This window comes from Capsicum annuum, chromosome 3 (genome assembly GCF_002878395.1).
Source record: "Capsicum annuum cultivar UCD-10X-F1 chromosome 3, UCD10Xv1.1, whole genome shotgun sequence".
Classification (NCBI taxonomy): domain Eukaryota; kingdom Viridiplantae; phylum Streptophyta; class Magnoliopsida; order Solanales; family Solanaceae; genus Capsicum; species Capsicum annuum.
The window spans coordinates 25,676,031-25,698,896 of NC_061113.1; positions in this window are offsets into that span (position 1 = coordinate 25,676,031).

Below are 22,866 nucleotides of genomic sequence, written 5' to 3' on the forward strand. Positions count from 1 at the left end.
CCCTTTATGGGAAACAAATAAAGAAAGACATGGTCACTAACACTAAATCTCAAGGGACGAAGTCTACGATCCACATAACACTCCTGCGTACTCTAAGCTTCTCAAAGTCTATCCTAAATTGCCTAAACTCTATCCCAGGACTCATGAAGAAAGTTCGTACCTTGAGATCTAATCTCAGAAACCTCAAACCAACCAAGTAAAGAAAAACAACACCTATCATACCAAGACTCGATAGAAGTCATCTCAATACAGGAATAGCAGTTGTTATTATATACAAATTCTACCAAAGATATATGTAGCTCCCACTGACCATCAAAGTCCATGACATAAGCAATGAGTCTGTCCTCCAAAACCTGAATAATGTGCTCCGACTGTCCTTCATTTTAGGGTGAAACACTATGCTAAAATCAACCTGAGTACCCAACTCCTCCTAAAACATCTTCCAAAAGTGAGATGTAAACACTAAACCTCAATCTGAGATGATCGAGATTGGAACACCATAAAGATAAACTATCTCACGAATATATATATAGGCCAACCTCTCAACACTGAAAGAAGCCTAAATCGGAACAAACTAAGCAGATTTAGTCAATCTATCCACGATAACCCAAACACTATTAGAACCATAAGAAGTATGATGCAAACCAGTCAAAAAGTCCATAGTGATCCATTCCCAATTCTGCTTAGGAATGGGTAACATCTGAAGCAAACCACCCAATCTCAAATGCTCGGCCTTTACCTACTGGCAACACAAGCAACAAGCAAAAAAATCCACAACATCCTTGATTATACCACCCCACCAGTAATGTTATCTCAAAATACTATACATCTTTGTTACTCCCAGATGAATGGAATACCTAAAATAATAAGCCTCCTCCAAAATCAATATAATTCAATCACCCACTCTCGACAAACAAACTCGGCCAACAATCATAAAAACACCATCTGGATCAAGTGAGGCTTTCTTAGGCTTGCCACTCAACACCTTATCTCGAATTACTCTCAACCTAACATCATCAAACTGATGAGCCCAATCTGCTATATCAAAGAAGATCTAGCCTACAAAAATGCCAAAACACACACAAGTGTTAAAACATCAAGTCTAACTATCCCTCCAGGGCCAAATCCCTCTAGCGAGTCAAAATATTCTCTAAGATACCCATGCTAGTAAGATTTTAGATCAAGCCATCTGTAACCATATTAGCCTTGCTTGGATGGTAGAAAATAGTCATCGTAATCCTTAAGCAACTCGAGCCAATGATGTTGCCTCAGATTAAGCACTTGTTGGGAGAATAAATACTGAAGGCTATGACGATTTAAGAAAATCTTGCAGCAGATTCCATACAAATAGTGCTACCACAACTCCAAAGCACCAACAATCGCGCATAACTGCAAATCATGGATAGGGTAATTCGTTTCATGGGGCCTCAACTGACGAGAAGAATAGGCAATCTCCTTACCCTCTTGCATAAAATCAGCACCTAAACCAACACCTAAAGCATCACAAAAGATGGTAAAAATACATCCTCCTTGGGCAAGGTCAAGATAGAAGCAAAAATCAACAATTCATTTCACTTTTAAAAGCTCATCTCACAAGCGTTGAACTACTAAGAAGAAATCTTCTTTTGATTTAACTTGGATAATGGGGCTGTAATAGATGAAAAACCCTCAATAAAATACAGATAGTATCCTGCTACACCAACAAAACTCGAAATCTCGATAGGAGAAGTGGGGCCTAGCCCAATCATAAACTGCTGCAATCTTTGTTGAATCAACCATAATAGCATCTTTGGTTGCCATATTACCCAATAAAAATATGGACTCTAACAACTCACACTTAGAGAACTTAGCATACAACACCTCCTCCATCAATCTCTCAAGTATAATTCACAAATGCTCCTTATGATAGGCCTTATTCTTGGAATAAACCAAGATATCAAATATAAATACAATAACGAAAGAGTCAAGATACGACAAAAATATCCAGTTCATCAAATTCATGAATATGGTTGGGGCATTGGTCAACCCAAAAGACATTACCAAAAACTCATTTTGATCGTATCAAGTCTTAAAAGCTATCTTCAAGATATCCGAAGCTCTAATCCTAATTGGTGACCTTAAATCAACCTTCCAAAACACTAAAGCATTGTAAATCTGGTCAAAAAAATTATTGATACAACGAAAAGAATACTTATTCTTAATAATTACCTTGTTTAACTATTAATAATCAATACACACTTGCATAAACCAATCCTTTTTCTATACAAACAAGGCATGTGCATACCAAGGTGATACAATAGGTTGGATAAATCCTTTATCCAACAACTTCTGCACTTATTTCTTTAATTTTTTCAACTCTGACGGTGATATCCTATAAGGAGAATAGAAATAGGCTTGGTGACTAGATCAACATTAATAGCAAAGTCAATATCATAATTTGGAGGCATAACAGGAAAATCATTAAGGAAAACATCCTCAAAATCATAGACAACATAAACTGAACCTAAATAAGGAGGTAAAGAAACACTAGTATCATGAATACGATCCAATAAGATAAACATCCCTTCTCTACCAAATAATGAGCCTGAAGGAATAATATAACTCTTTTGGGACTCGAATAACATACCCCCTTTTAATCTATCCTTAGCATACCTAGTGAAGCTAAAGTTATGATCTTCTCATAACAATCTAGGATAGAATGATAAGGATCTAGCAAATCCATACCTAATGTGACATCAAAATTTACCATATAAAATATAATTGGATCGAACCAAGTCTCACACCGCAAAAACATCACAACACAAGATCAGTACACCTGATCCACCACTAAAGAGTCTCCTGTGAAGATAGATGCATGGATAGGAATATCATAAGGCTTACAAGCTAAATCAAAACCCAAAGCAAAATATACAAACACATAGAAGAAATTCGATCCTGGTTCAAATAATGCAAATGCAAATCTGAAACAAATAGGGACTCTAAAATAAATAGGGATAATACCTATAATGACAACATTAGAAGCCTCAACCTCCGGCCTAGAAAGTATACATAGCATTAACCTAGTCCTCCACCTGACTGGGTAGTCCCTCGACCACTACCATAGGCACCACTACCATTGTCTCTCACTATAGATATAAAAGTAGCTCTGAACATATAACAGGGGTAGTCCTTGGCCAAATAGGCAATCTCATAACATACATAGCAAATGTTATAGCCCAGCTCGATGGAAGAAGGTATAAATGAACTAGAATGACCACCCAAAGTTGCTGAACAAGAATACCCACTACTTGAACTATGTAAGGCTGCCTACACAGGTCTACCATAATATCCATGAAAATTACTAAAATCTTTACCTCGATAAGTGTGACCTCTAAACTTACCCAAATGACAAACCTTCTTAGTGCCTCCTTGAGATACTTAAAGAATATACCTATTTATATTAAAATGATCCACAATACTCTAAAATAATTCTCATACACAACTATCTAAGTTATAGCTATAAGAAGCGAAACATCCAGCTCCTTTATGAACTTTCAAATCTTCTCAAACTCAGTGGAAATACTTGCATAAGAATATCAGGACAAGGCATAGTAATGTGTTTCAAACTCTATAATAGTCATGAAGCACAGCGATCAAACTCATCTCTCATATTATCCATCAAAATTAAAGACACGGCCTATCCAAAAAAGCCTCTGTAAACTAATCCTAAGTCATATCTATCAAAGAAAGAGGTCGACAACCAATTGTGACCTTGACCAATCTATGACGATATTTGTCAACTGGTAAGGAGTATAAGAGACCCCAAATATCTCAAGCAAACCAAGGTTATGCAAGTTCTCATGATAATCCATTAAATACCCAAAGGTGTCCTTACCTATAGCACCACTAAACCTAGAAGGACCCAAATGAGTGGATCTCTCAAACCTCTTTTGATCCTAAGAAGACATAACTATACTCGAAATAATAATAAAAATATTAAATTTGGCTAGCTAAGAACCTATCTAAAGAGGCAACATAGAGGAAGTTTGAACTTCATATCTCAGAATATCATATTCAATACATGCACTGAAGAAGGAACCAAAATTAAAGTCGGTGGAGTACCATAAGCATATATCAACACAATGGAAGGATCTATACTTAGAATTGAAGGAACACCATAATAATTTTTAGCAGAAAAAAACGAAGTATTTTCTAAAACATTTTCACCCAAGAAAAATGACTCGTTTAAAAAACCACTCAGAGCTGAAGGAATACCAGGTACACTCACAGAAGCATCCTCCAAATGGGCCAGTAATTAAATTAATAACCCCTTCAAGACTGGGGCAGAAGAACTCTACAGAACTAGAATAGGCCTCGTAAATCTGACATGATCAACCTGAGTGATACAATCATGAGGAGAACCAAGAGCACAAGATATTGTCCAAGGTTCAATCTTCGGAATTGGCAAGTAATTAAAGTTCTTTTTGAAGCATTTTGAAGCCTTGTTCAGAGAAGAAAAGAAGGATGACTTATACACTCAATAGGAAACTTAATGTGAATGGGATTGAAAATATTTTTGATGCTAAAGTAACACTCAAGAGGTTCCCCAATTCCCTCTCTCATTAAGGGTGTTTTTGACATTTACTATGCAATAGTATAAATAGACATTTTATCTTCCATTCTCATTATCTTTGATGAATATTGAAAGGATCTCCTTTAGTTTGTAACTTAGTCTTCTAGTTTTAGTGTAGAATACAAAACTTTTAGTGTTTAATGCATTTGGAAGATTTTTCACTTGTATTGAACATTTGGCAAGAAAGGAGGAGTTGAGGGAGTGTGAATTCCCTTGGTTCACCTAAGAGTGAGGTTTGATCTTACATTGGTGATGTGAGTTTTGGTTTTTGATACACCTTCGAGTGCTATTAATTGGTGGAAGTGAGGGTCTCTCTACTATCTTTACTTTATGCATCTCTTCTTCATCTATTTTCTTCTAATTGTGTTGTTTTTCCCTTTGTGTGGTTGTTGATTTTTGCTTCTAGTATCCATTTATGAGAGTTGATAATCCTTTAGGCTATCATTTGGTATCAAATCCTAGTTTAGGGGTGTTCTCACATCTCTAAATTTTGGTTTTAGTGTCCTTATTAAGAAAATCTCATAAAAAAAGAGTAAAAAAATCCAAAATTCTTTAAAAAATTATGTGTTGTGTTATTGTTTGTAGTAGATCCATGAGTTACAAGTTAGCTATACTAAATTTTATTGTGTTTTGTTGGTTTCAAGTGTTAGATTCTTGTTTTCTAGTACTTAAAGTGTGTGGATCTAAGTTTGAAACAAGATTTGGTTGCGTTTATGCTAGATCCACCTTTGTTGTGCCGTTTTGAAGCTTTTGTGAAGTTGATAATGTGTGACTTGTGGTTATGTGGATGTTTCATGGATGATTTTATGATATTTGAGCTTGTCTTGGCAAAGGGAACCTATATCTAAAAGAAAAACTAACATTAGGGTTGATTTTCCTAGTAGTCAAACCTTGGTCAATTCTTGAATATTCATACTGTTCTTCATCATCTTCAAAACTTGTTGAAGAAGAATATTCAAAGTCCTAGTTTTATCCACAAAAATACAGAAAGAGAAGGTGAAAGTTGTTTGTACAAAGAATATTCCCTAACATATTCACAATCTTCCAAAAAAAATAGGGGACAAAGGGAGTATCAAAGTACAATTGAAAGTACAAAAGGGGGACCAATTGTTTTCAAATCCATTTGAAATTGAAAAAGGGCTCCAAACCATCCATTTCCCCATAATTTCGTTCAAGCAACTCTCTAGTTCAAGTGTGGATGAAACAAGAAGTTAGGAAATTGAAAAATTTTGAAAGTAACGTCCAATCACAAGCTGCCACATCATCACTTTGGTGACCAACCAAGTTGAGTTCAAATTTAGATTTCCTAGTTTATAATTTTTTTTGTTTTAATTTTTTTGGTTCTATCACTAATTAACAACTAGTAAGTACCTACTAGTTTGGTAATTAGTTTAGAGTTCGTTTGTTTCGTGTCTACGATTTTGTGTGCTTTTCTCATTTTAATTCGTAGTAGTTTGTTGGTTCAAGTCTGTACATTGGTTTTATTTAAACCATATCATACAAAAATTGATTTTGGACCATATCATATTCACCACTCAATTCACTTGGCAAGTATTGCCAAATATTCAACACTTGTGAGACCAAGTGTGAGGTGAGATCCGACTGAGAGTGTGGTGAGGTTTTATTGAACTAACGTGCTTGCTTCATTTTGGAGGTGTTATATTTGTTGTTTTTTTGTTGTTTTTTTTTTGGATTCTTGTTAGATACTTACTTATGGAACCCACGGGTTCAAGTGCACAATTTATTGGGAATGACATTGGTAGAGCTATCTTGGCTTGAATTGAGGCTCTTACCGTTGACTTGAGAAATGAGATCAAGATGGTACGAACGGGAATAGAATCCATAAAGGGTGAAATAAATAGAAAAAATTCGGGTTTGGATAGACTATGTCCACCAAAAACTCTACAAAATCCCATGCCATAAATCCAAATACATCACCAACCAAATCCAATGCCTTTTTCCCAAGATCCACTAAATCGAAATTACCCCATACAACTAAGAGAAGAGATAGTGATAGAATATAAGGGTGATGAGATCGGTTTTCAAGATGGAGAGAATATTTATGTTGATATACAAGGAGAGTGTGAAGAAAAGAAGGAAAGCGAAAGGGAAACCACGGGTAGTGAAGTAGAAAAGGGAAAGAAATGTTTGATTGTGGATCTTATCCACAAAGGACCCTTGTTACTCACTAACCCAAGTGCTAGAATTTTCCCAAGCATTGATTCTTATCATGTGCATGTTCAAGAACATACATTCTCAAAGAAAATCCAAAAAGAGTTCCACACACACACATGGTTGATAAGTAAATGGAACCCTTGACCGAAAGTTCCAATATTGGGACAAGTGATGAAGAAATGAATCCAAAGGGAAATCTTGACATATTCCATTGTGATGTGGGGCATGAGGGCTGCCATGGTACCAAATAAAGTAAAGAAAAAACTTCTCATGATCCACAAGGTAACAAAGCTATTTTCTACACTCTTGGAATCTTGAATTGTTGTGATGTGGCTTGTAGTAGCAAAAGTGGTGTAGTTTCAGATTGGATTAGTGAAGAAATGTATGAATCTCCCTTTTGTGATACTCTTGGTGTTGATAGGTTGCATAAGGACCAAACTCTTATTGTTAGTACGCAAGAACTAGTTGATCCTTTAGATGACAAAATCAATTCTTTACGTAAGAATGATTTGTGTCCATCTAGTGCTAGCACTTATAACTTGAATAAGGTTCCATTACCATGTGACAAGAGTATTCACACACTACATGACCCTCTTGTAGATTATAGCACCTTGGGTTATGTCTTCACACTTAATTCCTTCCTATACTGCCTCTTTGCCTAAGATGATAATCATGATAATTTTGAATTGGTATTATGTAGAGGTAGTAATTTTGGTGTCTGGTTTCCTTGCTTGAATGATGATGATTGTGAGGTTGGTAGCCTAGTGAAAGGAATGGGTCACCTCTGATTAACCCCTTGTCTTCTACTCCCATTTGACTCCAGAATATTTTTGAGTTGTGGAAGGTGTAGATTCGGTTCATGATCAATTCCTTTTGATGTTTATGACATCCACTTATTTATGCCATTTTATGTAAAGCTTTTCATGTCAAATTTTAAAGATATGTGGGTGTAAGTCAAGTGTGAGCAACAATGGGTTGATGATATGAGTGTGGTACTAATACTAACCCTCCTACCAGGAGGATTGTGTGCTTGTTTTGCTCTCTCATGATACAAGCATGAGGAGCACCGAGAGCACAAGATATTGTCCAAGTTTCAAGCTTCAGAATTGGCAAGCAATTGATGTCTTTTTTGGAGCTTCTTGAAGCCTTATTCAAGAGAAGAAAAGGAGGATGACTTATACACTCAATAGGCACCTCAAGTGAAGGGCATTGAAGACATTTTTCACTCCAAAGTAACACTCAAGAGGTTCCCCAATTCCCTCCCTCATTAAGGGTGTTTTTGACATTTACTATGCAATAGTATAAATAGACATTTTATCTTCCATTCTCATTATCTTTGATGAATATTGAAAGGATCTCCTTTAGTTTGTAACTTAGTCTTCTAGTTTTAGTGTAGAATACAAAACTTTTAGTGTTTAATGCATTTGGAAGATTTTTCACTTGTATTGAACATTTGGCAAGAAAGGAGGAGTTGAGGGAGTGTGAATTCCCTTGGTTCACCGAAGAGTGAGGTTTGATCTTACATTGGTGATGTGAGTTTTGGTGTTTGATACACCTTCGAGTGCTATTAATTGGTGGAAGTGAGGGTCTCTCTACTATCTTTACTTTGTGCATCTCTTCTTCATCTATTTTCTTCTAATTGTGTTGTTTTTCCCTTTGTGTGGTTGTTGATTTTTGCTTCTAGTATCCATTTATGAGTGTTGATAATCCTTTAGGCTATCACTGAGGATCAAGGGAGATTCCCCAAGTACTATCATTAGATAAGGAAGATACTCTTGCCCATTCTCTATATTGAGACCGACCACAACTTGTAACTAACCCTCTAGACTAGGCTATCTCATCCAATAAAGAATTTGAATATTTGGTCTCACTAGATCTAGTCCTCACCATTTGTGTAGAAAAGAGTGAAATATTAATTAGAACACAAGGTGTAAAAGAGACACATGATATAAAATGAAATAAAGGAAGCTTCCTAAAGACATCCTTTATTTGTGAGAATAGATAGGAATGTCTGAATATTTGGCCTCTCAAAAATAGATAGGAATGTTTACGTAATAATTTGTGAGACTATATTATACAACCCATTCTTATACTGTTGAGACCAATGAACCTGGATCCTTTTAGACTAATTTGTCATGATCCAAAATTGAAGACTCGTGATGGCACTTGTCTTAACAATCCTTGACAAGTAAACCTATTACTCAAACTGATATAACAAGATAAACCAATCCTAATAACCCAAGGCACAACTTCTGGAGAAAACTTGAACAACACAACATGGTAATTAGCAGGAAATATAATTAAAGATACCAAACCAATTCCCAAAATTTGGTGTCACAATGTAAAAACCAACTAATACAACTCAAAGTCAAAATATTGATAGGATAATTTGAAAGGAACAACTCTATCTCTAAATACATATAAGACATAGTATAAATAAGGAAGGTAAAAGTAAACTCCATATGCATAGGTCAACCACTACCTCAAAGACTCTGAATGCCACCGAAATCATCTATTCATGCGGTGCACTCATACCTGGATCTACACAAAAAGCGTGCAGCAGGGATGAGTAAGATTCACTTTAAATAAGACTGAGTAAAGTAGAAAATAAAGCATATAAACAAAAGCTATGGGCATGTCACCTACAATCAGAAAATATCCCAAATATTACCCCCACACCATTTCCACTAACAGTTCTATTATGTAAACATATAACAAATACAAGTAGGAGAAAGACGAACAAATATACTTATACACCAAGCATAAGTATAAGAAGATAGAATAAATAAGAAGATATCAAGTCAAGAACAGATATACAATCACAGAATAAGAACAATATATGAAAAGAGATAAAAATGATGATGATGTGATACATGAAGATGTTCCACAACCTCAATATACACCTACAGAGTTGTTCTCCAGATATAGGACCCATAGGGGTTTCGTAAACCCACATACAACAAATATCCAAATTCAATTTCCATATCTCCTCTTCGGCACATACATCGATAGAGGGTTTTTAAATATGTCACATTTTCAATCAGAAAAAGTTAGTGTTTCCAGTATTTCCAATATTTCCATGGTGGTACCAATGTTTCATGAATGAATATGATATCAGGATGTAATGATCACAACCAATCAAATTGAGAATATCCAATATCAAACCAATATACCAACTATGTGAGCTGAAAATCCACTCAAATCAACCAACCATCCATAATCTAAATTAATCATAAAAACCATCAAGCGAAACATGCAAGAAAAAGGCATTGATGTCACATAAATCCCAAAATCAAGGGTTTTCCCACCAAAAGAGTGCAACCAAACATACACATATAAAATATCAGGCTAAAACATCATATAACACCCAAAACAGGAACACATAGCAAATTATGTCTCAAATCACTAAGTATTATCTATATAGGCCCCCGCACGGGCATATAAATCACCTAAAAATATTTTCCATGATACAACCCCATACCCATAGCATGGTGTTATATTATTATTAACTACCCAACCGAGTCTGAAGAAAGTTAAGCCATAACCTACATCAAATGGCAAAAATCAATCCCAAAAGACTTCAATCCAAAGTTCTCCCCTCACAAACTAACACAAAATTAACTAAAATACACAAATGTAATTTTCACATCAAAACAAGTCAATGGTACACATTTTTCCCACTTCTAAATTAGGGTCAAAACGGACACCCAAAATAAATTTTCAAATAAAAGGGGTAAAAAAAATTTTAGTCCAAAAACATTTTTTCTAAGATTAAAAGAACTCATAGGAGAAAATCCAAGTGAAAATGGAGTAAAATTGGAGTTTGAATCGAAGAAATGATAACTAGGGCTTTCTAAGCTAAAATTCCCAAATTCCACCTTTAAGTCCGTGTTTAAACAAGATTTAAATGGTAGAGTCAAAGAAAAAAAGTTGAAATGGGAGTTTGGAGCTAGCCCAGGCACAGAAGTGGAAGAAAATGTCCAAAAACTCGATCTCCAAGATTCAAGTCTCAAAAATGATGATGAAAAATTGAGAAAAAAATTACTTATACCCAGGTCTCAGGTGCTGCTAAAGTAATCAAGTGGTCCTCTAGCAGTACCCGCTTAGTGTGCCAGTCAACTAAAATGGACAAAGGCCTCTAAAGCACCCTTGCTCATCTGGTAGTTGGGCGCTAAACGACCAAATAGCTCAATGACACCTGTCGCTAAATTGGACAAACTCGCATTTTAGCAACTGCACCAGCTGAGTGGTCCACCAGGTATGGAGACTTGAATAATTCTAAGTCTGTACGAACCCTTTGAGATTTATTCAAAATCCCATGAATGCAAACAAACTATGCTACCCTATTAAATTCAATGCTTCAAACTCAATGGCGATATAAGAGTTTTGAAAAAACGTTCTTTTCACAAAATTGACCCCTGGGATCTATTTCACTACTTTCCAATCAGAGGGTCAAAATGAGCTAATAAAGCCGTAAAACCACACCAACCAAGTTTCCAACTTAAAATCAATTTTTTGGATCTGCTGGCGCAGTCTATTTTGCCATCCAATACAGAAATAAATAAATACTGACTAAAGTCAACTATAAGGATTTTTAAGCCACCAAAAACCACAAACTCAAACAAATCACACCAAAATGCATTGGGAACCATGCCAATAGTCCCACACCTCATAAATACCATAATGCAACCACGATAAGGCATAAAATAGTCAAATTACATAGAAATAAATATTTCATACAAATCACCAAAAATCAAGTTTGTACGCACTCTCTTATCCCGGATTATATAGGGTGTGCCACGCTATTATAGCAGGCACACGACGTGCCACACTCTTATCACAAAACCTCATTAGCTCACTCATAAAAATACTTATAAAATTTTTCTTGGGTATCATATTAAGAAAACATTAGATGCGCTGGAAAGAGAGCTTAATTAGCTTTCATTTGGTGGTTCGTGAGCTCCAAATATAAATATATTTCAGAAGTTATACACATTTAAAGTTGACCCTTATAGAACTGAATACAAATACTTAATCGATTACAGTAGTTTTCAACTCAACTTTGCTCTAAGTGTTTCCTATAAATATTTTTCACATCAAAAGAACTTTAAATAATAGGTAAATGATCATTACACTTATCTACGATTAAAATAATCATTTTTGGACCTATAAATATATGATGAATAATTATAAGCATAGCTAAAAAATTTTGGAGTATTACAATATCTCCCTATTTTGATCATTCATTCTCGAATAAAGACTGATATTGGAATGAAAAGAATGTAGATACTTAGTGAAATTGAATTTCTAAAATTGATCATGTTTATAAATGGAATCACCTCCTTATAGAGTACTAGATCAGTTGATACATTTGAAACTTGATCACATGCCGAGGAATCATATGGGACATTGTAGATATGATATTAAAAGAGCACAATTCTAGGAGGGAAATCTCTTACTCTGACTGAATCATTGTTAAGAGTGAACAAATACAGGCACTTGGCCATCATGTCTGCAATAGAAGAATATAGATGAGCTAAAAATATAAGACCCCTAACAAGAAACTAATTTTTGAGATGACATAATTGATTATAAGGAAATGATCATGCAGCGAGTTTAGAACTCAGTTGAAGCATTCATGACACAATCGTACATATAGAACTACAAAGTGATAGCTAATGCAATAAGATTTACAAGAGTTACCAAGAAGGAAATATGATTTTTCTCTAACTCTCCTAATCATAACTATATAAGCATATCTATAACTATATAAACATGAATCTAAGCATATTGAATAAAAGTTAGAATAGGATTACTATGTCTTAGGGAATGAACTTATTAACTTTTAAGCTTAACAACACTTGTTAGACCTATTATCAACTATATATTTTCTCTTTATTACTACACTTCATTTGATGCAACTTATAGCCATCACATGGGTACATGTGACTACCCCAACTAATTTCCAAGTTAAACTACATACAATAACCATATTCAAGCCTAACTGGAAGTCACAATGTAATACACATAACACAATAATACTAGTCTAAACCATGGGATTTAATATCCTGTGTCTTTTCCTAGCTCTCATATCAGGAATAGTAATCCCTACCTCTTCAACAACTAACTCCGAGCTCTAATTAGGAATTCACTAGTGCACAATATATTCATCATCTTATATAGCAACTTCACATTGAGGTCTATCGTTATAAACACATATGAACTTATGGGAAACACTACTCTTATAGCATGAGTAGTTTGATTACAAATTAATACTCAAGAACACTTACTCACTCTTTAAGCATACTTCAAAGATAAGAACATGAGTAATGCTTGAGTAATCTTGAAATGGAGTTTTTACTACCTCTCTTCACTCTTTAGAAATGTGCAAAAACTATTTGATGAAGAAGCATATTTTTCTTTTATAGATGAGTGATGATTAGGGATGATATATTATTAGACCAGCTATCCTAATCAGTACAAGTAGCAGCTGCAAGTTTGTTACACAAGAGGACAAAATTGTGTAGTCACGCATCCAGCCGTACTGTGCTATGAACATCTAGGGTACTGGTCTCTTGCAGTTAGTTGTTCATCATCAAATCTACATATAACAATATAAGATAGATATACAGTCTTTATAGGACAAAAGTGGCTTGTACATGATTTGAATACACAGATATACAACATATATATAGAAAACACCAAAAAAAGGTGTTGATATACGTGGGTATACAATTAAAAAAGGTTCATTAAAATAGGCCCAAAGCTAGACAAAATTTAAAATGGGCTAAAATAGGGCCCATATCTCAACTATTTCCTTTATTTGCTTATAATTATCTGATTATTTTTTATAATTTAATATAATTTAAATAAATCATTGGGAACAAGTTTATATTAAAACTATTCATTTTATTTTGGTTATTTGATTTTTTTTCTCCATTTAGGCTAATTTAAGATTTTAAAATAATTTGAGAAATTGTTTATATCTTTTCACTGTTGTTAATGGCTCAAAATCCACATTTAAGAAACTGAGTTAATTATTTAGCCTTAAGTCTTAATTTGGATAAAATTGTTAAAGTTATAATTATTTTAAAACTTTGATGTTTAATTTATTTTATTACTTAGAATAAATAAATGGATTAGTATCAAATAAATTCAATTTACTCAAAATAAGGTTTTCAAATAAACTCAAGATTTTTCTAAAATAATTCCCAGACTTTTATGATTTAATAAATTATTTTAAATTTAGCCAAACAAGTTTAATCTATCTGGAACCAAACCTTGTGGATTTTCACAAGTGTCTAACACCTTCTTTCAAATTTACTTGAATCCTTAGCTAGACTTTATTTATTTTTAAAAGGTTTTCTTACAAAATAACATTTTAAAAATGGTTTCTTAATTTTCCTAAATTAAGTGGAGACTCTAAATTATTCTTTCAAATAAAATCAAATAGACTTTTAGTTTTTCATCAATACCAAATTCGCCTAAATCTGACACTCGGTGAAGGAGCTACGGCATTTTTAAGTAGACAGTGTGCTACCTAGACTCTCAGCACATCACTGAGGAGGCAAAAATGGCAATCATCAATTCAAGTGGACCTCCGCAATATTGGCGCATCGCGGAGAGGTCCATTTTCCCATTTGTCAAAATCCAATAGCCCAACACGATCTTACCACATCGCGTTGATGTCCAAAATAGCAAAATGATAGGGCACTGTGATAGCTCCACGTAGCGGAGAAAGCACAGTTCCCTCTCGTCCTTTTTCAGTGAGCCACCGCAATTATGGCGCGTTGCGGTGGCCAACCAAATCAGAATTTATGCTGCTTTTCTAGTATCATTTAAAAGCTCAAGGGGGTGTTTTGGTCAATTCCCAAACCCCCAAATCCATCCAAACATATGATTTAACCCTATGGCAATCCTTCTATGCTTATATTCACTAAAATTTCTCTCAACCAAAACCCTAAGCTTCATCATTCAACTTCAAGAATCCTCAAAATTCCATAATTCTTTTCCCAAATCAGTTCAAGATTCAAAGTTTGCAATTTAAGAACACCAAGAATTATCATTCAAAAGAACAAATAGGATCGCAAAAGCAAGCTTGTTCATCTAGTTCATCATCCAAGGTACGTGGGGTTCGAACAAAGATAATTCTTTCTTCCTTGTGCCCCAAACCTTATTTTACTTACTAATTTACTGCAATTTATGTAATTTTCCATGAAATTTAAGTTAGGGTTTATACCCATTGCTGTTATTTAAAAACTTGTGATATTTCCTATGATTTAGAAGTTGAATTCCATGCTCATGTTTATATTCTCATGGATATTGCTGAAATTTACAGATTTGGGATTGTTTTATCAATATTTACCTCATTAAGTATGATTATTATGATGGTTTATTATGAGATCGATACATGGGTTACTACCCTAAGATTGAATATTATTATTTTAAGAAAGATGGTGCTTTAAGCATCTTATGAGCAGATTATTTTCAATTTTCCACAAAAGCTTTGATCTTTTGATCATTGGTTTAACTTTTGAATCCACTATAGATTATTACACTTTACAAAACTTAGATTTATGTTATTTACAGATTTACTCAGATAAATACATAACTGGTTTACATATAAATTTGTATGCTAGTTTTAAAAGTGGATTTCCAGTGGTTTGAGCATAAAGATTTAAGAGGGAGTAGTATTTAGCACCGAGCGGGCAGTGTGGGATTAGCATTCCATATCTTCCACAAAACTACGTAGCCAAGGCAGGTACAAACTCAGATTATTTCCATTTATATGGATGACATATTTAGCTTGTGATCGATTACATGGATTAGGTTATAGTCCCTGTCAAGAGTATGACACCTCTCCCCAACGTGAGGTTTCCTCCTTAGGAGGTCAAGACGTTGGACTCCATGTAGCTCACATGGTTTATGTCTGTTAAGAGAACCTCCCTACTAGTAAACGATATACAACTTTTTAGTTAAAAGTACTTTCCCTAAAGTTTAAAGGCCTACCAGCAAAGATACTCAGAACAGTTTTAAAGTATTCTCCCTAATAGTAAAGACTTTCAGAAAAAAAGGATTCATAAAAAAGCTTTTAGAAAACAAAGTGTTAAGCCTATGAGTTTTTGCTCAGATTATGCTTTACAAAAAGATACTAGCTATATTTTTTAGCTTTCAAATTTTAGATTAAGAGTAAGTCCTTTCTTTACTTAGACAGTATGATTTAATGGGAGAATACAAGCATAACTTTTAGAACTAAATGTTATGACTCACTCAATTTATAAAGCACGAATTGCCTCTCATGATTATAGATTTTAATTTTCTTTCAGATATTCTAGCTTATGTGAGTCATTTACATTTAGCATGCATTGTTTTACAAGTTATGATGATGAGATGATATTTTATTTATTTATTGCACCACCATATACTCAGTACATCCTCAAAGTACTGATCCACATATATGTCTATGTGCTACATTGTCTCATAATGTAGGTACGAGTTATAGCACCCATACCATGTATAGAAAATTTGCAGTTTCCAGTTAGCAGGTGATGAGTCATCTTGATTCAAGGGCTCAAGTCAGGTATATAGTTTCAGAAGTATTGTATTTTTCTTTATTCAGTCGTATTGATTTGGGATAGTCGGGGATCATGTCCTGGCTACCTATAGTCAATACTAGTAGAGGTTTCATAGATAGTTAGTAGAGTTAATGTATTTGATTCTAGTGTTGTTTTGTAAAAGCAAAGTTATAATTATTTTAATTTAGTTATGTATTAATCAAGTTTAGAAAAGAGTTATCTTATGCTTATTTCATTTTGAATTATGTATTTTATTCAGTTGTTATTGAGTTATGCCAGTAGAAGAGTTAGCTTGGGATCAATTGTGGTCCTAAGCACCGTGTGACGTCTTAGGACCATTTTTGGGGCATTAAAAAATTGGTATCAAAGCCCAAGGTTCAAGTGTCTTAGGGTGTCTGTAAAGTCATGTTTACTAGAGCCTTGCAGAATAGTACAGAGATGTCTGTACTTTTCTTTAAGAGGCTACGAGGCATTTAGGAAAAAATTCTCTCCTTTCATACTCTAGATCATATAGTAAAAGTTGTTCCTTTAGAAACTCCTATCTACTCATATGTTACCCCAAATTTCTCCACATATGACTTATCTCGAGATAATATAATCAATAAGTTCTAATTCCTCCCCAGATAATGCTTTCAGTTATGCTAGCAGAAGTTTCAAAAGTCATACAAAAGGGCTTGGAAGGAGCTCTCTAATGTGTCATAAGTCCCTCAAGTTGAATGTCATTTCCTTATTCTTATGATATTGTTCAGTCAAGACAGAGTAAGATATGTATTCAGATTGCCCATTAACTCTTTTATTATAGGTAATTCTCATAAGAGGGGAGTAGTGATGAGAAAGATGGGAATAACGATTGATAGAAAGTATAGAGATAAACTTGTGCATGTTAGAAAATTATGTTAAGGTGATATGTTCTTGTGTGTTAGTTTGGTGGAAGGAAGAGAATGAGTTACAAGTTAAGGAGAATTGTTGTTTTTTTATGTACGAAAGGAGTTATTAATTATATTTGTTATGTTAGGAAAGTATAAGATATTAATGAAGTGTTTGGTGGTTTAGTATCATTAATTTATGATTTCCTTGAGATAACAAAAAGGAGTTTAGTTGAAACTTAGAGAGCTATAATAGTAATGATGTGTAAAAGGAGGATGTGTTAATGTATTATGATAACATAGGCCATATGATTATGATAGGTTATTGTTATTATGAAGTCTTAATGGACTAGTGTTTCTTGATATATTATTTTATAGCTACCAAGTGCGAATAGTATGTGAGGTTGGGTTGTAAATTATTTCCAACACTAGACATTAAGTTTGAATAGTTGATGGTCGTTAAGGTGGATGTGATGACTTCTTGGTTAGTGGTGCTAGTCATATGAAAGTGACCTAGTAGGCTTGAATAATATGTGCTAGAGTTTGAGTCCATGTTATTTGTAATTAGGTATGATGAAAAAGTATGCCCAAGGCAATATGGGGTTACTTTATTTCCAAGGTTATTACGTGTTTTGTATGGTTTGTAGTGCCGTTAAGTTGCTAACTGGAAGAAGACTAATTATATGGTATATGGTGTTCTAAATAGCTAAGTTAAGGAGTTTTGATTGATGATGTTGAGCCTTCTTGATATGATCTTGATTCTCATAGTTTAGAGATATAAGTTTACAGATGCGCGATTAGTAGGCTATGACAAAAGCAGCATGGTTTATTAAAGGTTGAATACATCTTTGTTAAGTGTTAGAATCTAAGTTTGAAACCTTAAAGAATGAGCGAATAGAAATGAGAGCTGAAGCTCTAGATGGTGTGAATGTAGGATGTGGTTATACTTATGACGATTCTAAGTTAGTAAGTGTTAAAGATATTATGTGATGACAAGTGAGACTATAGAAAGATAGAGTTGTACTCAGAAGAAAGTATTAGAAGTGGGTTTACACTTTTAGGTGTAGTCTTCCAGAGTAAGTTTATTACTTGAGTGTATTGTTATGTTCCAGACTTAGAGTGATGGCTTAAAGCTAAGGGGGAGATAATACCAAAGTCAGATTTCCAGATGCTAGAAGTGATGCCAGTATAGTGTTGAACATCAGGAAGTGAGGATATGGCTCAACCCATTCTTATTTCAGTATTTGTTTTTCAGTTATCCCAATATCTACTCATGCCTTGCATGTCAGTTCCCTAATCTAATTATAGTTCATGATCATGCATTTATTAGATAATTATGTTCTCCCCCAGTTCCTAGTAAGAGGAGTTCTAGTTCATCCAGAAGTTGGAATCACATTCCATAAGTTATGAACTCCAAATTCAGGCATTACAGTATATTCAGTTCTAGTACTCATGCAACACTCTTAACGATCAATGAAATTCAAATTTATATCATGTACGTCCTTAGATTAGATCTCCTAAATAAATCCATGTTGTGAATACTCTATTCCTCAGGCCTCGGTAAAGTGTCAAGTTATGCTTAGTATCCCTTTATATTTTGAGTACGGGTATTCCAAATTTTTAGTGACCTCCCCCAGGTCAAGATAGTGATGATGAGCAATTGTGTGAATGGGAGATAGTAAATATGTTATGTTTGGGAAGATTGTTGTAAGTTGGTTTTATGTAAGTCTATAAGTTTGAAAGAATTTCTGAGGTAAATTTTATTTTCTTGTGTAAGACTCAGTTAGTTGAGAATATCTCATATGTATCATCCTATGAATTGAATGGTCCATGGAGGTTGTTATTGATAGAGGTATTAGAGAATATGGATAAGATGCTTTTATGGGTATTTTTTTAGAAGTGCATGTGTGGATATGAAAATAGGCTTAAATGTTATATTGGTATCTAAGGGGATAGGTATGTTGTGCATTAGAGGATTTCTAGTAGGAGGTTGGATTTAGTTGTTAAGGTGATAATAAGAATCATCCTAGAGTGAGTAATTGGGTGACAACACCTTGAGTATTGAATCCATGGTTCAGACTAGTGTTATTAATCCAAAACCACGATTCAATTCATAAGTATCCTGCGTATTATCTCCATCTTGTCCTAGCATTTCAACCAAATCAGTATCATTCGGGGACAAACTATCCCAAGGGGGAGATTTTGTTATACCCCAAGTTTTTATTTCATAAATCTCTCATTCTTTTCTCATGAAATTAGATACAGCCTGAAGTAATGGTTAGTCATAAGTTGACGCTCTCGTTTCGATCTCATCCATATAGCTATTTTCATGAAAGCTCATGTACTCACAGATTAGTTCAGTAGCCCACTACGTTGAGATTCAATCATACAATTTATTTTAGTCATGCATGATAGATTATAGCCTCATATTCCAAAGAAATTTTAGCCTAGTTAGCTATATTCGAGGATGAATGTTCCCAAGGGGGAGATATTGTGATACCCCATATTTTTCCTCGTTTAAATTGGTTCCTAAAATGTCAAGGGATATCTTCCAAAATGAATAATATTTATTCCATGTGGAATTTTTAAGATTTTAGCTTTTCATTGTGTGGGAAATTGAATAAGCTTTCCATCGATACCAAATTTGTCTAAAGACACTCGGTGAAAAAGATATGGCATTTTTAAGTTGACAGTGTGCCACTTGGACTCTCAGTGCATCGCGGAGGAGGCAAAAATGGCAATAGTCAACTCTAGTGGACCTCCATGATATTGGTGCATCACGGAGTGATCCATTTTCAACTTTTATAAATCCAATAGCCCAACGCAATCTTACCGCGTCACGTTGGTGGCCAAAATGGAAAAATAATAGGGCACCACGATAGCTCCATGTTGTGGTGAAAGCCCAGTTCCCACTCGTCCTTTTCCTATTAGCTACCGCGATTGTGGTGCATCGTGGTGGCCAGACAAATCGGGATTTTTGCTACTTTTCCAGTATCATTTAAAATATCAAACAGCCTCTCTACTTCTTCGGAGGTAGCGGCATGGACTGCGTATATCATACCCTCCCCAGACCCCATATTGTGGGAACACGCTGGGTTTGTTGTTGTTGTTATTGTTGTTGGGCAGTTTTGGTCAATTCCCAAGCCCCCAAATCCATCCAAACACACGATTTAACCCTATTGCAAACCTTCTATTGATTATATTCATCAAAATTTCAGTCAACCAAAACCCTAAGCTTCATCGTTCAACTTAAAGAATCCCCAAGATTCCACCATTCTTTTCCCAAATCAGTTCAAGATTCAAAGTTCCCAATTGAAGAACACCAAGAATTATCATTCAAGATCCCAAATAGGATCTCAAAAGCAAGCTTGTTCATCTAGTTCATTATCCAAGGTATGTGGATTTTGAACAAGGATAATTCTTTCATCCTTGTTCCCAAAACCAAATTTTACTTACAAATTTACTGCAATTTATGTGATTTTTAATGAAATTTAAGTTAGGGTTTATACCTGTAACTGTTATTTACAAACTTGCGATATTTCCAATGATTTAGAAGTTGAATTCCATGCTTATTTTTATATTCCATGCATATTGCTGAAATTTCCAGATTTTGGATTGTTTTATCAATATTTACCACATTAAGCATGATTATTATGATGGTTTATTATGAGATTGATACATGGGTTACTATCCTAATATTGAATATTATTATTTCAAGAAAGATGGTGCTTTAAGCATCTTATAAGCAGATTATTTTCAATTTTCCAGAAAAGTTTTGATTTTTTGATCATTGGTTTGGCTTTGGAATCCACTACCGATTACTACAGTTTACAGAACTCAGATTTACTTTATTTATAGATTTACTCCGATAAATGCATAACTGGTTTTCTTATAAATCGTTGTGCTAGTTTTAAAAGTGGATTTCCAATGGTTTGAGCATATAGATTTAAGAGGGAGTAGTATTTAGCACTGAGCGAAAACTGTGGAATTAGCGTGCCCTATCTTCCACAAACTACGTATCCAACATAGGTACAGACTCAGATTATTCCCATTTATGTGGATGATAGATTTAGCATGTGATTGATCACATGGATTAGGTTATACTCCCGAGCAAGAGTATGACACCTCTTCCCAACGTGAGGTTTCCTCCTTAGGAGGTCAAGACGTTGGACTCCATGTAGTTTACATGGTTTATATCGGTTAAGCGAATTTCCCTGCTAGTAAAAGATATACAGCTTTTCTGATAAAGTATGTTCCCTAAAGTTTAAAGGCCTATTAGTAAAGATTCTCAGAATAGTTTTAAAGTATTCTCCCTAATAGTAACGACTTTCAGAAAAAAAGGATTTATAGAAAATATTTTAGAAAACTAAGTGTTAAGGCTCACAACTTTTTACTTAGGTTATACTTTACAAAAAGATATTAGCTACAGATTTCAGCTTTCAGATTAAGGGTGAGTCCTTTCTTCACTTAGAAAGTATGATTAAAGGGAGAATACAAGCACAAACTTTAGAACTAAATGTTGTGACTCACTAGATTTATAAAGCATAATTTGCCTCTCATGATTACAGATTTCAATTTTCTTTTAGATATTCCAGCTTATGTGAGTCATTTACATTTAACATGCATTGTTTTAAAAGTTTTGATGATGAGATGATGTTTTACTTATGCATTTCACCCCCATATACTTAGTACATCCTCAAAGTACTGATCCATATATATGTCTATGTGCTATATTGTCTCATAATATAGGTACGTGTTTAGCACCCATATCATGTTCAGACAATTTGTAGTTTTATATTAGCAGGTGATGAGTCCTCTTGATTCAAGGGCTTGAGTCAGTTATATAGTTTGAGAAGTATTGTACTTTTTTTTATTCAACATATTGATTTGGGATAGTCGGGGGTCATTTATCGGCTACCTATAGTCAATACTAGGAGAGCTAATGTATTTGATTCCAGTGTTGTTTTGTAAAAGTAGAGTTATAATCATTTTAATTTAGTTCTAGATTGATCATGTTCAGAAAAAAGTTATCTTCCGTTTATTTCATTCTGAATTATGTATTTTATTCAGTTGCTTATAAGTTATGCTACTAGAAGGGTTAGCTTAGGATCACTTGTGTTCCTAAGCCCCGTGTGACGTCTCGGAACCATTTTTGGGGCGTTACACCTATATACCTTAAGTTTCTTGGTTTGTGAAGAAAATTTGAATCTTGGGACTTGAAGGATGAACTTTTGAGGAAAGCCCTAATCTTCATGTTTCTTGATGATGAAAGGATGTACATTTTGGTATTTGATTGGAATGAGTAGGAAAATAATTCCTCTTTGAGGGTTATAAGTCATGGATGGGATGTTAGAAGAGAGGAAAACACCAAAAATTCCTTAGCTAAACTTCACAGAAAATCTCATCAATCTATACGAGTCTACTATACGACTCGTATGGAAGGGTACAACCTAGATCCTCCACTAGTAAGCATAGTAGACTCACATGAGTACTCATTGATTAACATACGAGTTTAACATCTGACTCGTATTATCTTTATACTACCACTGACCCTATACTTGTACCTTGGACAGAAGCTTAGCAAGACTTCACTGAAGAACTAACGACCTAACATCATACCACTCATACCCTACTTGAT